Genomic DNA, 13,679 nt, shown 5'->3' with positions numbered 1-13,679 from the left:
ACTTTCTGTCACCTTTGAAACCACACGCAGCACGGGTTTCACCTTTTCCTTCTTTTCATTTTTTATTTGTTGATGTTTGATGTCTTTTCAATCCCCCAATAAAGGTCTACTTATTTTTATTTTTAATTATTTGTGTCTGAGTGTGGATGTTTATGAGTGCAGCACCCACAGATCTTCCGACATCCACTTCTTATTCTGGGAGTCGCCACCATATAGGGCTCATATAATCGAATGTGGGGGTTACAGAACTTTGGCAACAATATTTCAAGTGTGTCCTGCATACATGTGATTCATTGTTGAGCTCTGAACTTATCTCATACATAGAACCTAATGATTTGCTCCTTATAAAACTCAGGAAAACATTTTCCTTTTAGATTCCTTATCTCAATTTTTTAACCATACCCTCTTCCCAAAACAAACAAACAAGCAAACAAATAACAACAACAAAAAAGCAACAACAACAAAATTACACTTCCACACCGCCATTCTAGACTCAAGACACTGAAACAGACCTTTGATGTTCAAGCATCCAGGCAAAGACAGCATCTCACAGTCTTCCTAGATGGTATAAATGAGCATCTTCATGAATCCTCAGAGCCTGAGGATTTGCACAGCCAAGAATCTGGGGGAGCAGAGGGTTAAAATCTCAAGCGTGAACCAACCCTGTGCTCTCCAGCCCTGAATAACAGGTCCAGGAACATTCCTTTGAGAAAATCCCTGCAGCCTTACTGGGACAAATACAGAAAATCAAGTTTTTACCTTTTCATAAGCAACATTATAGATCTCCCATCAAACCTGCTTATGTAGACACGTGGATTCTTCAACTATGGAGCCCCCTACCCACAAAGCTCAACCTAGAAAGATTCTATTTGTTCTAAGCAAGAATAGGAGAAGAACAGGAAGAACTGGATGTGGAGTAAGGAATTGTTCTAACAAATTCAAAAGCCAGGTCACAGCTGCAGGGCAAAGCCCATGAATTTCTCTCCTCTGTTCACTAATGCACCTCTGCTCACATGAATCCTTTCCTCTCTACATCCTTACGAGATTTTATTGCTTTCGTTTGAGTTCCTGGGTTGCTTTCTACTCATTTTTATTTTTAAATGGGTATCTCAACCGTTGAGAGAGTCTGGAGTAATGATGAAAGCAACTTTTATTGAATTCCTATGAATCTTATTAATAAGCAAAATCTTGCATGGGAGGAAAAGGCTCTCTTAAAGCATAAAATGTTGCCGATGAAAGTCTTCAAATTTCATTTGTAGAGGCTTCATGTTTAATTGAACAAATGAGACAAATCTAATCTTAAAAAAATAAAATTTCAATCAAAATCTTATTTTCAAGGTTAATTTCTTTTCAAGAGCCGACACGTGTTTGGTTGTTTTAATTCATCTTTAGGGCAAATGGCAGGGAAAGAAAGTTTAAACTGGTATCATACTCACCCAGCTGCTCTCAAATCAGTGGGGCCTGTCCCATCTCAAAGGGCTCTGATGTACTGTCTTCTTACGTCCTAATTTGCTTTGCCACATTTCTAGACCCACCATTATCTCCAATCATGCTTCCAGAGAGATCTTCCGGGACCATATATCATTCTCATTAGTTTCTCGGTTAACAACACTCATCCAGAGAATCCATAATAAATATCAAAAGCCTTCCGTGGCAACTCTTGCCATCTGTTCTAACATGTTTTCTGTCTCCTTGCATCTGCAGAGGTAGGGATTGCTGTTATACAGCATTCCTTCATGGCATTTTTCAATTCTGTGACCTCAAGCCTTCTTCCAACAGCATACAAGCTTTGCACATGCATGAATGAACAAGCAAATGTCTTCAACATCTTTGTAGATATTCTCTTGTTAACATGATATTGACAAGGATCCTGTTTGTGGCTGAGATCCTGGGAAGTCTGACGAGAGAACATAAGCACTAATAGGATACTCTGTGCACAATAATTCCTCAAAAAAGGCAATTGTTGATGGAAACTGGATGCCCCTCCACATCCTCTCCCTATACTTCCTAAAAATAAAACCAACCCATTTAGGCTGTTTGTGTGCGGCATAACTGTGGAAGATAGAATTGTAACTTGAAATATAAAACAGACTCATGACCCAAACATCACCAACAGCTGGAGAAAGGCACATCTGGAGGAAGGAGGCTGAAATCCACCCTGGCACTGTAAAAAGAGAAAGCAAGGCTTAGATGAGACGAGATGGGAGGGGCACAACATCCTTCCAGTTCCCTCTGTGTGAGGACATCCATAAAATAGTTCTGCCCAACAATTCCACTTTAATTTCAGCTCCATCCAAAACCCGTTGAAAGTAGCCGCCCGCTTGCTCCAAGCCATGGTGCTAATGAGGTAGCACCATTAGCGCTAAAGCTCAGTCTGAAGTAATTACCTCCAGAGGCAATCCAGCTTCTCCGCAGCAGTGTGGGAAGGGACTGAGATGCCTGGAGTGCTTCAGAAGGCTCTAAAGCAGATGGCTCTGGAAACCCCACACTTAGAAACCGCAGTCCCTACCAACGATTATTTCTGTTAGAACCAGTTTGCTAGTTCCCAGAATTGTATTGACACCACTGGAGACTCCAGGGAGAATTTCAGCAAACATCAGTACCCCGCTGTGCTTTCTCATGCTGGGAAGTACCTCCCATCTCTGTACCTCCTGTTTTGTTGTTCCTGGCTTTGTTGTTGCTATCTGTCTTGTTCTGGCTGTTTATCTGTAAATCGTGAAGCTCCCCCACCTCAAAAAAAGAATAAAGTACAGGGGAACAAACATAATGGGTAAATCTGTGGCTTAAGGAAGCAGCATCAAAAGAAAAAGGTGGACTTCATATTTGTGGAAAGCCTGGGACTCAAGCGGCGAAGGATGCACGCGCTGTGTGTACCGGGCTCTTTTTCTCAAGAAGGTAACCTTTGAAGTGAGGCCTGTAGGGTTTCCTGAGGTAGACATCTGTGAGAACCAGAGCAAGGAATCCCTGCTAACTGCTCCGACATCTGTAGCAAGTGGGCTTGGGGTATCTCGGGTTGCCTTGGGACATCAGCCATGTGTGCACCGCAGCCCAACCCTAAAAGCCCCTCTGCAGGCGCCTTCCTTCCTCTGCTCTTGCCTGGGCTAATTCAGTTTCCCATGAAGCCTATGGGAAAGCAGGCACTGAGCAGCTCTGAGGTATCCTGTCTCCCTCTAGAACAGGGTTTGCTAGGCTACTATGACGTAATTTGTTAGCAATTTCTTCCCTTTTCGCCCCCATCCAAGTCTGTTCTGCAACCGGGCATTACCGGCTTTAGAATGGTGTTTCGGAGCTGTTGCTGCCCTTAACTCTTGTTGAAAATGCCTTCCACCAGCCCTTGCCTCCTCCCCATTGGACCTAATCCCAGTCCTTCAACCGTGGACATCAACAAAGCCTGTGATTTTAGCACCCAAGACCGTGGCCAATGTGTGTGTGGAGGGGGCGGAGGGCCTCTAAGTCCCTGACCTTCTCGCTGCCCTCTTTGGACTGGTCCCGGCATCCCGTGGTCCTCCCCGACCTTTGCTGGTCACGTTCTTCAGATGACCTTGAAATGTTTTCTCCTCACTACTCCCGCCCCTCAAAGTCCCACCTCCCTAAAAAAGTCTTCCTTTCCTTCTGCCTCCCCCCTCCCCTCCGATTACCCACAGTGCTGGGGAGCAGAGGTTTGATCCTTCCTTTCCCTCTGCAGAACTGGAAGCTTCCTAAGGGTCATCGATCCCTATAGCACATGTGTCCGTGCCGATTACTTAGGAAAGATACCCAAGGAGCCTCTGAAGACAGGTTCAGAGGGGGGTACAGAGATGTATTCACTCAACAACGTCATTCAGAGCGGCTGCCATGAGACAGACAGTATACTCAACACAGTGGGGACCCCAGCCTCCCGCAGTTTTCCGTCCAGCCTGGGAGATACTTTCAAAGAGTGATGAAACTCTCACGGAGCGTGTGTGATTGGTTTTCCCTTTGCAGTCTCCTCACGCAGGAGGTTGAGCTTTCCAGTCGGGGCTATGGTACACTCCAAACAGCGAATTTTTATTGACCTCGTGATTTTTAAAGAAAAGATTTTTTTTTCCCTTGAAAACACAGATCCATAAGAATCTGGCATAAATCTAGAACAGATTTTTCTCTACTTGTTCTGGAGTCTGGGGAAATTTTCAAAAGAAAAGAAAGATTCGTCAAAGATGTTTAGAATGTTTGCAAATAAATTGTAGCTTGAGGGCGAAGTCAGCACAACGTTATTTTAGCATTCTTATGAATCAAGTGATGTTTCTGCCAAGAGTTCAAGTCTGACGAGATGCTCTGTGTACAATAATTCCTCAAAAATACAATTGCTGATAGGAACTACAAACCCCCTACACATGCTCTCCCCATTCTTTCTAGAAATCAAACCAATCCATCAAGGCTGTTTGTATGTGGCATAACTATGGAAGACAGGATTGTAACTTCAAATACAAAACAGAATTATGACCTAAAAACCACCAGCAGCTGGAGAAAGACACTTCTGGAGGTAAGGAAGAGCCAAATGAATCTAAAGCAAAGAGGAGAATCAGCAGAAAAGAGCAAGTTGGCTTCTCTTCACACTGTAGTCGATTTCACTTGCAGAACCAAAGTATCAAATTTTATTAAATCTATTTTTTTAAAAAAGAAAAAAGTACAACTATGAAGTCTCACAACCAAAGATGAGGGGGGTCAGAGTTCTGAGAAGTCTTGTCATGGAGAGGTCTGAGAACGAGTGACCATGAAGCAAAGCTAGTGGGATACAATGCCTGGATCTTCCCCAGTCAGGCAAAGAAGATCTGTGCCTGTACCTGCTAGCCCTTCTTGGTTCTGTAAAAAAGGAGACAGGATGGTGATCCTGACGGCACAGGGCTGTGTGCATATTAAATAAGATAATCTGTGTAAAACATTTAGAACAATATTTGACACAATGTGTAAAAACAATGGGGTAGCAAGGTGACTTAAAAGTAGAGGTGCTTGCTGTTAAGCCTGATGAACTGAGTTTGGCAAAACTCCATCATAAGGAGGGAAAGAGAGAAAAATGGAGCAATGTGTGCACTAGGGAGAGAGGCAGAACCGGAGACATGACGGTGGTGACAGTAAGAAACAGGAAGATTTCACAGATGTCCAAGAGAAAGACAAACCAGAAAAGAGATTAAAACCGCTCATACCCTGGACTGAGAATGCCCATCCTCTCCCCTTTTCCAGGCATGAGAGAATAACATCCCTACACTCTTCTACCTGCCTTCCAAGCTTCTCGGTTAAACTTAAAACTAAATGCTATGACCTCAGTCTGTAAAGTGCTTGCCTTGCAGACTGAGTTCAGCCACCAGATGAAATATGAGTATTTTTAAAAACCAGAAATAGTGGTGCAAGCTTGTAACCCCAGCACTAGGGAGGTAGAGACAGGATGATCCCTAGGGTCCACTGGCCAGCTAGTTTTACCCAATTGGGTGCCTTGGGTTCAGCAGAAGACCCTGTCTCAAAAGCCAAGATGGACAGCCCCTGAAGGATGTCTTCTGGCCTACACACACCCATGCACCTTCACACGTATAAACACACACACAGCCACACACCAAAAATAACAACTCAGTGTTTATTATGCTACCTGTAAGATGAACTTTTGTGATATGTAATATAAGATTCGTAAAACACAAAGAAAGGCAAAGGCTGCTATTGAATGTCATGCCTTTCTGTGAAAATGTTTGCCAAGAAAGTTATCCACAGAAACATAAGACACTCCTGGCAGAAGGCAAGCTATCTTGAACAAGCACAAAGAGGCTCATTTGCTGGGAAAAGGACCATTATCCTGATGGTTATTCTATTCAAGAGAGGTTGTTGTGGCAACATTGCAGGCGCTACCCCGGTTTCTAGCACAGAAACATATTCCATCTCTGAGAAGACACAAACAGACTTTAGAGTCCCTTTCTGTTCCCCTGATTCAATCAGCAACTGTCACAGAGGTAAGGCTCCCAGACTGGCTGCTCCAAACCCAGCCTGCACCACCTTGCTGCATTTGCAGGAACTGGATATGATACAGGGGCCCTTGTAAGCCACTTGGCACTAGGAACCTCTCCCTGCTGCTTCCAATTAGTCGGAAGCAGCTCTTTTTCTAAGGCTGTTGCCAATTCTCCTAAGACCAAAAAATACTGAACCCAGTGTTTGTCACTAACCTGGACTTCAGATGTCCTTGGTGTAACCTAGCTGAACCCTTAAAAGATTATTGTCAGTGCACGAGACATGAAAGCTAATCAGCCAGCAAAGAAAGGGAAGTATTCACTGTTCACCGGGGAGCTACTACATTTGTGGGTTGCTTTAGATGACAGAGCAAGCATAGTAAACAGATTTTGGTTTTTTTCAGCTCTTCAACCCACTGAGGTATTTTGGCACTGTACTGTGAATTCTAACACTAAATTTTTTGTTCTTTTGTTTTGGTTTTGATTTTGGTTTGGTTTGTTTCGAGACAGGGTTTCTCTGTAGCTTTGGAGCCTGTCCTAGAACTAGCTCTTGTAGACCAGGCCAGCCTCAAACTCACAGAGATCTGCCTGTCTCTGCTTCCTGGGTGCTGGGATTAAAGGTGTGGGCCACCACCGCCCGGCTCTAACGCAGATTTTTAATGCACTGTTCTAGGATATTGGTGAGTGGAATTTTTTGCTGTTGTTGTTTGGTTGTTTTCTTAACTCAAACTAAAACCTACCTATGGCAGTACATCTACGATGGGGCAGAGCCGGGATTTTTTTTTAAAAAAGGCTAAAGATATCTATGGAACCCATGTGGGAAACAGGCAGAGGGGTGAGGGGCCACCTGCAGCGTGAACGCCTGGGTGTACTCAGCAAGGTGCTCCAAGGCCACTCAACCGCATGCACTGCTTCTGGGGGCTCTACTCAGATCCTCTGACATTTGTCACAGCCTGCTATGAAAACAGAACACAAAACAAGACAAAAAGCTACCTGGGCAAGAATCCGAAGAACAAAACCATCATTCACTTTACAACATAAAGGAACAAGGGAGACTATCACATCGCATGTGAAGACTCATTTTTATATAAAAGTGTTAGACAAGTTGATCCCTAGAGACAACATTTAACCCACGGTACATGTCCAACCGTAATAACATTTGTTCCCAGCCCCAGCCTCGTCTGTTCCAGTTTGTTAATAGAGCCGCTCTAAGTGGGAAACAGAATAGAGAGCTCAGGGTAACAGATGCTGGCGTGGTGACAGGGACCACACAGACAGCTCTCCAGAGGTCACCCATGGACTCGCTCACAGACAGGATGTCAGTGGTTGATCAATCTGAGAAAGCCATGGTCCACGACCCTTGTGGCTTCTTTCCCAGGAGCCATTTCTACCAGTTTATTAAAGGAAGGTCAATTTTCCCCTCTTCTAGAACATCACAAAGATCTACCACCTCATAGGGCGAAAGCCTCCTGAGGTGCCAAGCAGACAGAAAATCCATAAACCTGTGTGGCTCAAAGGAAAGTGACGGTCAGCGAAGGACGTCAGGTAAGGCCGAGGAGCACAGAAATGAGAAGGCAAGTGATTCGTTAGGATGGAAACCTAATTCAGTGATCTTTTTATACATTAAGTGGGGAATTCTTACTCCAGCCCGATTACACACACACACACACACACACACACACACACACACACACACACACGGCGGGGGGGATACACACAAATGTGCATAAGCTCGTGCAGGTTAAAATGGAACATTCGGGTGGCCCACATGCTGACTCTCCCTAGCAACTGATGATTACTGTCTCTGTGTAAGCAACAACACAAGAATAAGAGCAAACACGGTGCTTACTGTGGGTCCTAACTCCAGTACATATTTTAACCTAGCAAAATCTCTTAAGAGGGATGGAGAAATGGGTCAGCAATTAAGACAACTTGCTGCTTTTACAGAGGACCCAAGTTAAGTTCCCAGTACCCACATCAAAGAGCTCACAATTATCTGGAACTCCACCTCCAAGTGGAGATGATGCCTCTGGCTTCCTTGGGCCCCAGACTCATGTGTACACACTGAACACAGACAAACATATACGCACAACTGAAAATAAAATAAATCTTCAGGACAGATGAGTCTATGAGCTAGACTTGATGGATATACAGAAGTTAAGAACACTGTACAAGGTGACCAAACCTGCGTTTTTGAATCTAGACAGACTAAAGAATCTGTATTTTTGGCAATATTTCCATACATTTATGCATTTATCATACTTATTTAGTTGGAGTTCATAACCAAAACCAAAAATATGCTAACATTTACAGCCTTGTGATTATAGTTTAAAATTTTAACATGCATGTGCAGATTTTCTTTGCAAAGAAATATGGTGGCCAATAAAATATATTCATTATTCATGGGTGTTGTGGCATGGTGTCTTAGTTTGGGGTTTTATTGCTGTGAAGAGACGCCATCACCACAGCAACTCCTATAAAGAAAACATTTAATTGGGGTGGCTTGCTTACAGTTTCAGAGGTTCTGTCCATGATCATCATGACAGGGAGAACGGTGGTGGCATGAAGGCAGACATGGTGCTGGAGCTCAGAGTGTTACATCTTGTAAGCACCAGGAAGTCAGACACATGGGTGGTATCCTGAGATGGGCATCCTCAAAGCCTCCACAGTGACACACTTCCTCCAACAAGACCATACCCCTTCCAGCAAAGCCCACCTCCTAATAGTGCCACTCCCTGTGAGATTATGGGGGCCAATCACATTCAAACTACCATACATGTGTTTATAATTCCAGCTACTGGGAAACTGGGAAAGCTGAGGCAGAAGAATCGGCACCTTTATTAGAAAAGGTACCAGAGAGTCAGTGTCTCTATGTCTTTCCTCTCCCTCCTTCCATTTTTCTTTTGCTCTCTTTCCCTGTTCTCTTTCCCTGCTCTCTCTCTCTCTCTCTCTCTCTCTCTCTCTCTCTTTCTCTCTTTTTCTCTCTCTCTCTCTCTCTCTCTCTCTCTCTCTGTGTGTGTGTGTGTGTGTGTGTGTGTGTGTGAATAACAGATGAAAAAGTCAGCCATCTTCAAACCTGAAGGAAAGGCCTCACCAGAACCTAGCCACACTGACATCCTACACTTAGACTCTAGAATTGTGAGGAGTAGATCCCCATGACTCAAGCCACCCACTCTATGGTATTCTGTTGTGGAAGCCTTAGATAACTGTCTAATATAATCATTGCAAGAACCAAATGAGGTGCACGTGTAAAACGCTAATTGCCTTGGCACTAAATAGTTAGTGAGTGCCAGCTGCTATTGCTAAGCACGAACAATAGTATTCATGTGAACCCATGGCTTAAAACCAAAGAAACAATGTGTCGCTGTACAAAAGATGTTCTACTGTTTTATTAGCATTTGTGTTGGATTAGTCTTGACAAACAGAACTAACTTGACAGGATTAAGGTTTTAGTGCTGGGGAAACAGTTGCATCAGTAAAGTACTTGGTTTGCTACTACATGGATCTGATTTGGGTTCCCAGAGCCCACACAAAATAGGAAAGCATTGTGGCATGCATCTGCAATCCCAGTGCTTGGGGAAGAGACAGGTAGATCCCTGAAGCTTGCTGACAAGCCAGCCTAACCTCATGAGCAAACTCAGGGTGAATGGGAGACCCTGTCTTGAAAATAAGGCAGTGGCATTCTGGAGAAACAATACCCAAGCGTGTCTTCTGGCTCCACACACATGCACATGAACTAGCATATACATGTCTACCAACATACACAATGTATACTCCAAAATTTGTTAATTTCAATTTTTAACAAGAAACTAGGCATTCTTTTACATTTATTTATTCATGTGTGTCTAGGGACACATGTATGTTCATGCCATAGCACATGTGTAGAGGTCAGAGACCAACTTATAGGAGTCATTTCTCTCCTTCCATAGCATGGGTCCTAGGAATAGACCCCAAGTCATCAGACTTGGTGACAAGCCTCACCCACTGGCCCTCTCACCAGCCCTGGGTTTTAAACCATGTATGGTAATTTTTCTGCTCATGAAGGAGGAAACTATCTTACCTATGTACATTTCCCATCAAAAGACTAGACAACAAATGCATGTTGCATATCTGAGAAAAAACTCACAATTCAAAATGAATACAGACTTAATGGGATATGTATCTTATTCCAAAACACCAAATTTCACTGTGAAGAAATCATTCTACATCACATGTGAATTCTCAAGATTGGTGACCTTTTGGCATTTGAACCATGAGTCACTGCATGCAGAATTCATGAAAGGCAGGGCAAAGGTGATCTTGATACACCTCATAAAAAATCCAGAGCATGTCTTTTGGGACTGATGTTAGAACAAGCAACTAGCCCACTACATCACTAAAATGAGATGTTCCCCCAGGTGTTCAGGTTACTTCAAAAGCCCTAGATATCCACTACAAAAGCATAAAGGGCCTCTGACAGCTCTGAACCTGAAGAAAGAATGAATGGCGTACCTAGAAATTGACATGTGTGCACATGTGTAGCCATGCCTGTGAAGGCCAGAGGACAATCACAGGTGTTGCTCCCCAGAGGATGTCCAGCTTGTTTCTTGGGACAGGGTCTCTCATTATCTTGGAACTCAATGAGTTGGCTAGGCTGGCCAGCCAGTGAGTCCCAGGGATCTACCTGCCTCCTCAGCTCTACTGTGTACAAGTTGGGTCCCAGGGATTGGACTCAGACCCTCATGGTCACAAGATAAACACTTTACTGACTTAGACATTCTTCCCAGTTCTAGGAATTTGTTAAAATGACAATTATATTTGTCAGTACAAACTGCTACAGCAAAGTACCAGTAGGCACAGAAAAATCAGTTTAAAAGTAGGGAGTCATGGTTCCACAGGCAGGAGCTGAAATATCCAAGATCCAAGTCCTTGCAGAATTAAGTTCTTGTGAATGCCTCTCCATGAATTTCAGGTGTTCATCTCCCCTTGTCCTCATCCCCTCGGTGTCCAAATCTCTTCTGCTTATAAAGAGACTTTCTTATATTGCATAAGGACCTGCTCTACTGGCTTTAATTCACTTCAATTACCTTTCATAAAGGCAATATCATTTTCCCCAAAGGCGTAGGCATTAGTAAAGTACACAGGATCCTGAAAATAATCTCTCACACATGCTTCTGTAAATGAAGCTTGTTAAGTTAAGAAGAAGAGGGTTTGAGGAGGAGGAAGAAGAGAAAGGAGAAGAGGAGGAGGAAGAAGTAGAGGAGGAAGAGGATGAGGAGAAGAGGAGGAGGGAAAGAGGAGGAGGGGGGAAGAAGACAAAAGCTAGTAAGAGGATGTGCACCAGAGAGAATATTAACTTATTCTAGAATAAGAAAGGGGTAAGGAGGAGTGACTATAACAAAAATTATATATATATATATATATATATATATATATATATATATATATATATCCAAACACAGGCATATGCTGGATTTAATTTCAACGTATAAATGTTAAGTCTTAACAGGAGGACACAATTCAGATCCTAAGGATGACCCATGAGATAACAACATAGAAAACAGGATATTACTGGGACAGGCACTCCAGGAACTGGTGGTGGAGAGGAGGCATGTCACCAGGACTCTTTGAAGTACCCTAATGCATGCACCATTTCCAGGCACTTGCAGGCAAAACTGCAGCACATCCACTTGGAGGAGGAGCAGCGCAAGCAGCCACAGGGCACCTGGTGCTCCAGTGAAATCCCAGGGAATGGTGAAGAAGTGACAGAGGGCACAGCTGCAGTAAAGACGCCCAGCAGAAGTCTCACATCTGCAGGAAGTGCTGTGCTGGGTTCTTCAGTCTCTCTGAGTTTGTGGAACACAAGAAAGTTGCACTAAAATTCTCCTGTCCTCATAATGAATGTCAGTGAGAAGACAGTGCCTTCGGGTGACTTCTGCAGAGCCATTCTGAGCCACTAGGCAGCATTCCAAGCAATAAGGACACAGTCATCAATCAGGAGATCAGTATCAGCTCAGGGAACTCAAAAGAAAAGCTGGGCACAGAGTTCATCCTTTGCTTAAAGACAGTGGCTCCCCAACACCCATACCCCAGGACATAAGCCATTTACCCAAAGTCACCTTCTACAGCATCCTGTGGGTCCTGAAGCAGATCCTGCCTACAACAGCAGCTGCCCCAAATGATCCAACTCACAGAACAAACCCAAGTCTAGGTGAACGTAAGGATCACACAGGTGCCCACTGTGGAGTGGCTGGCGTGGATACTCTGATCACCTTAAGCAACCATATGTCCCATGAGATGCCTGCTGCAGTGGCTCTGCCCACCCAGAAAGCCTCAAGCCTAGTCTGTCTCTAGATGCCTTGGAACAACCAAGCTGCTTCATGCCAGTATGTCCCCCACAGTAAGCTCACTTTCCTAGACTCTTACAACCTTCAACTTGAAGTCTGATGGGACTTGGGTTCTCCCCAACTTCATGTCTGGTCTCCGAAGTACCCTGCTACCTCAGACCCTGGGCTCTATGCTCTTCCGGAGTCCCTTCTTCTCTGTGCAACTGGGCCCATCCAGCAAAAGAAACGGGAAGCCTCCAACATTGTCCAGGACAAGGTCATCCTCTGTAAACAAAAGTGTTGTACGAACCTCCCCTGAACATATATCCGAGTTCAGCGCACCTATACCCAAGTTGAAGTTTACAGCACCTTTGTGGACCCCTTCACCATGACACCTTTGTCAGCAGTACAGCCACGCTGACAGGCCACTGATGCACAGGGCGTGGGAAGAACTCATCTGCCAGGGCCCTTCAGATCCACGAGTAGACACACGCCAGAAAAACCTTCTGTCCGCAGCATACGTGGTGGAGACCTTCCCACCAAACACAACCTGAAGATCTACTATGTCACACACTGGGCCAACAATGATTCTATCTTCTAGGGCAGACAGCTGACCATAGAGAACACTGTGACTATGCCGGATGTGAAGGAAAAGAGTATCTGAGATGTTTCCCAAGGAACTCCTGTGGGTGTAGACCCCGCTGTGTGGAACCAGTACTTTAGCGTCCTCAATGGCGGTCTAGACATGAAGACCAAGGAGACCTCTGTGATCCCAAGTAGAGGCATCCCCACTCTGCCTGTGTCCCTGGGGGCCATCTCTGCGGTAAGCAATACCACATTTTCCAGGCCAGTGGCATGAGCCAGAACATGAAGAAGCCGAGTGTTCCCAACCATATGCCTAAACACCAGCTTCCCCAGTTTATGGAAGGAAACAAGATTGCAGTCAGCTAAGGCAGAAGTGAGATGCAGCCAGGGCAAGACTCCAAAATTCGTTTCCATTTTTTTCTTAATCTATCTCTTCCTGATTTTTTCTGTTCTTGATATGCTAATGTCGTTTATGCTTGTGAACACAGCCTTGGGCAATCCTACAGTCATGATTGCTGCCATACTGCTTCCAAAAAATGAATACAAAAAATAGGATAATTGAAAAACAAAGAAAAAATACTAAATCAGACAAGTTTTTTTTTTTAATTTTGGAGAGAAGCAGGTTTTGAAAAACAGTTTTGCTGCTTGGGTCAAATCATATACTAGACGTTGTGTATGACCTCACAGTTCTTTCCAGAGACTGTCACTTGTTTCAGAAAGAAACAGTTGGGACTCATTGGACCACAGCAGAAGAGACAAGTACTTAACCCAGTGCAGGGTAGGGTTGCCTGTGTGCTGTGTACTTCCATGGTGGCTACATGCCAGTAAATAGACATCTGTG

General features: G+C 44.2%; 1 pseudogene; it reads left to right on the top strand.

Moving 5' to 3' along the window:
• Nucleotides 1-5,692: 5,692 nt before the first annotated feature.
• LOC119806474 lies at nucleotides 5,693-13,204 on the top strand (annotated as a pseudogene).
• Nucleotides 13,205-13,679: the final 475 nt, after the last annotated feature.

This window comes from Arvicola amphibius, chromosome 2 (genome assembly GCF_903992535.2).
Source record: "Arvicola amphibius chromosome 2, mArvAmp1.2, whole genome shotgun sequence".
In the NCBI taxonomy this organism is placed as follows: domain Eukaryota; kingdom Metazoa; phylum Chordata; class Mammalia; order Rodentia; family Cricetidae; genus Arvicola; species Arvicola amphibius.
This window is presented reverse-complemented; position numbering and strand designations above follow the sequence as displayed.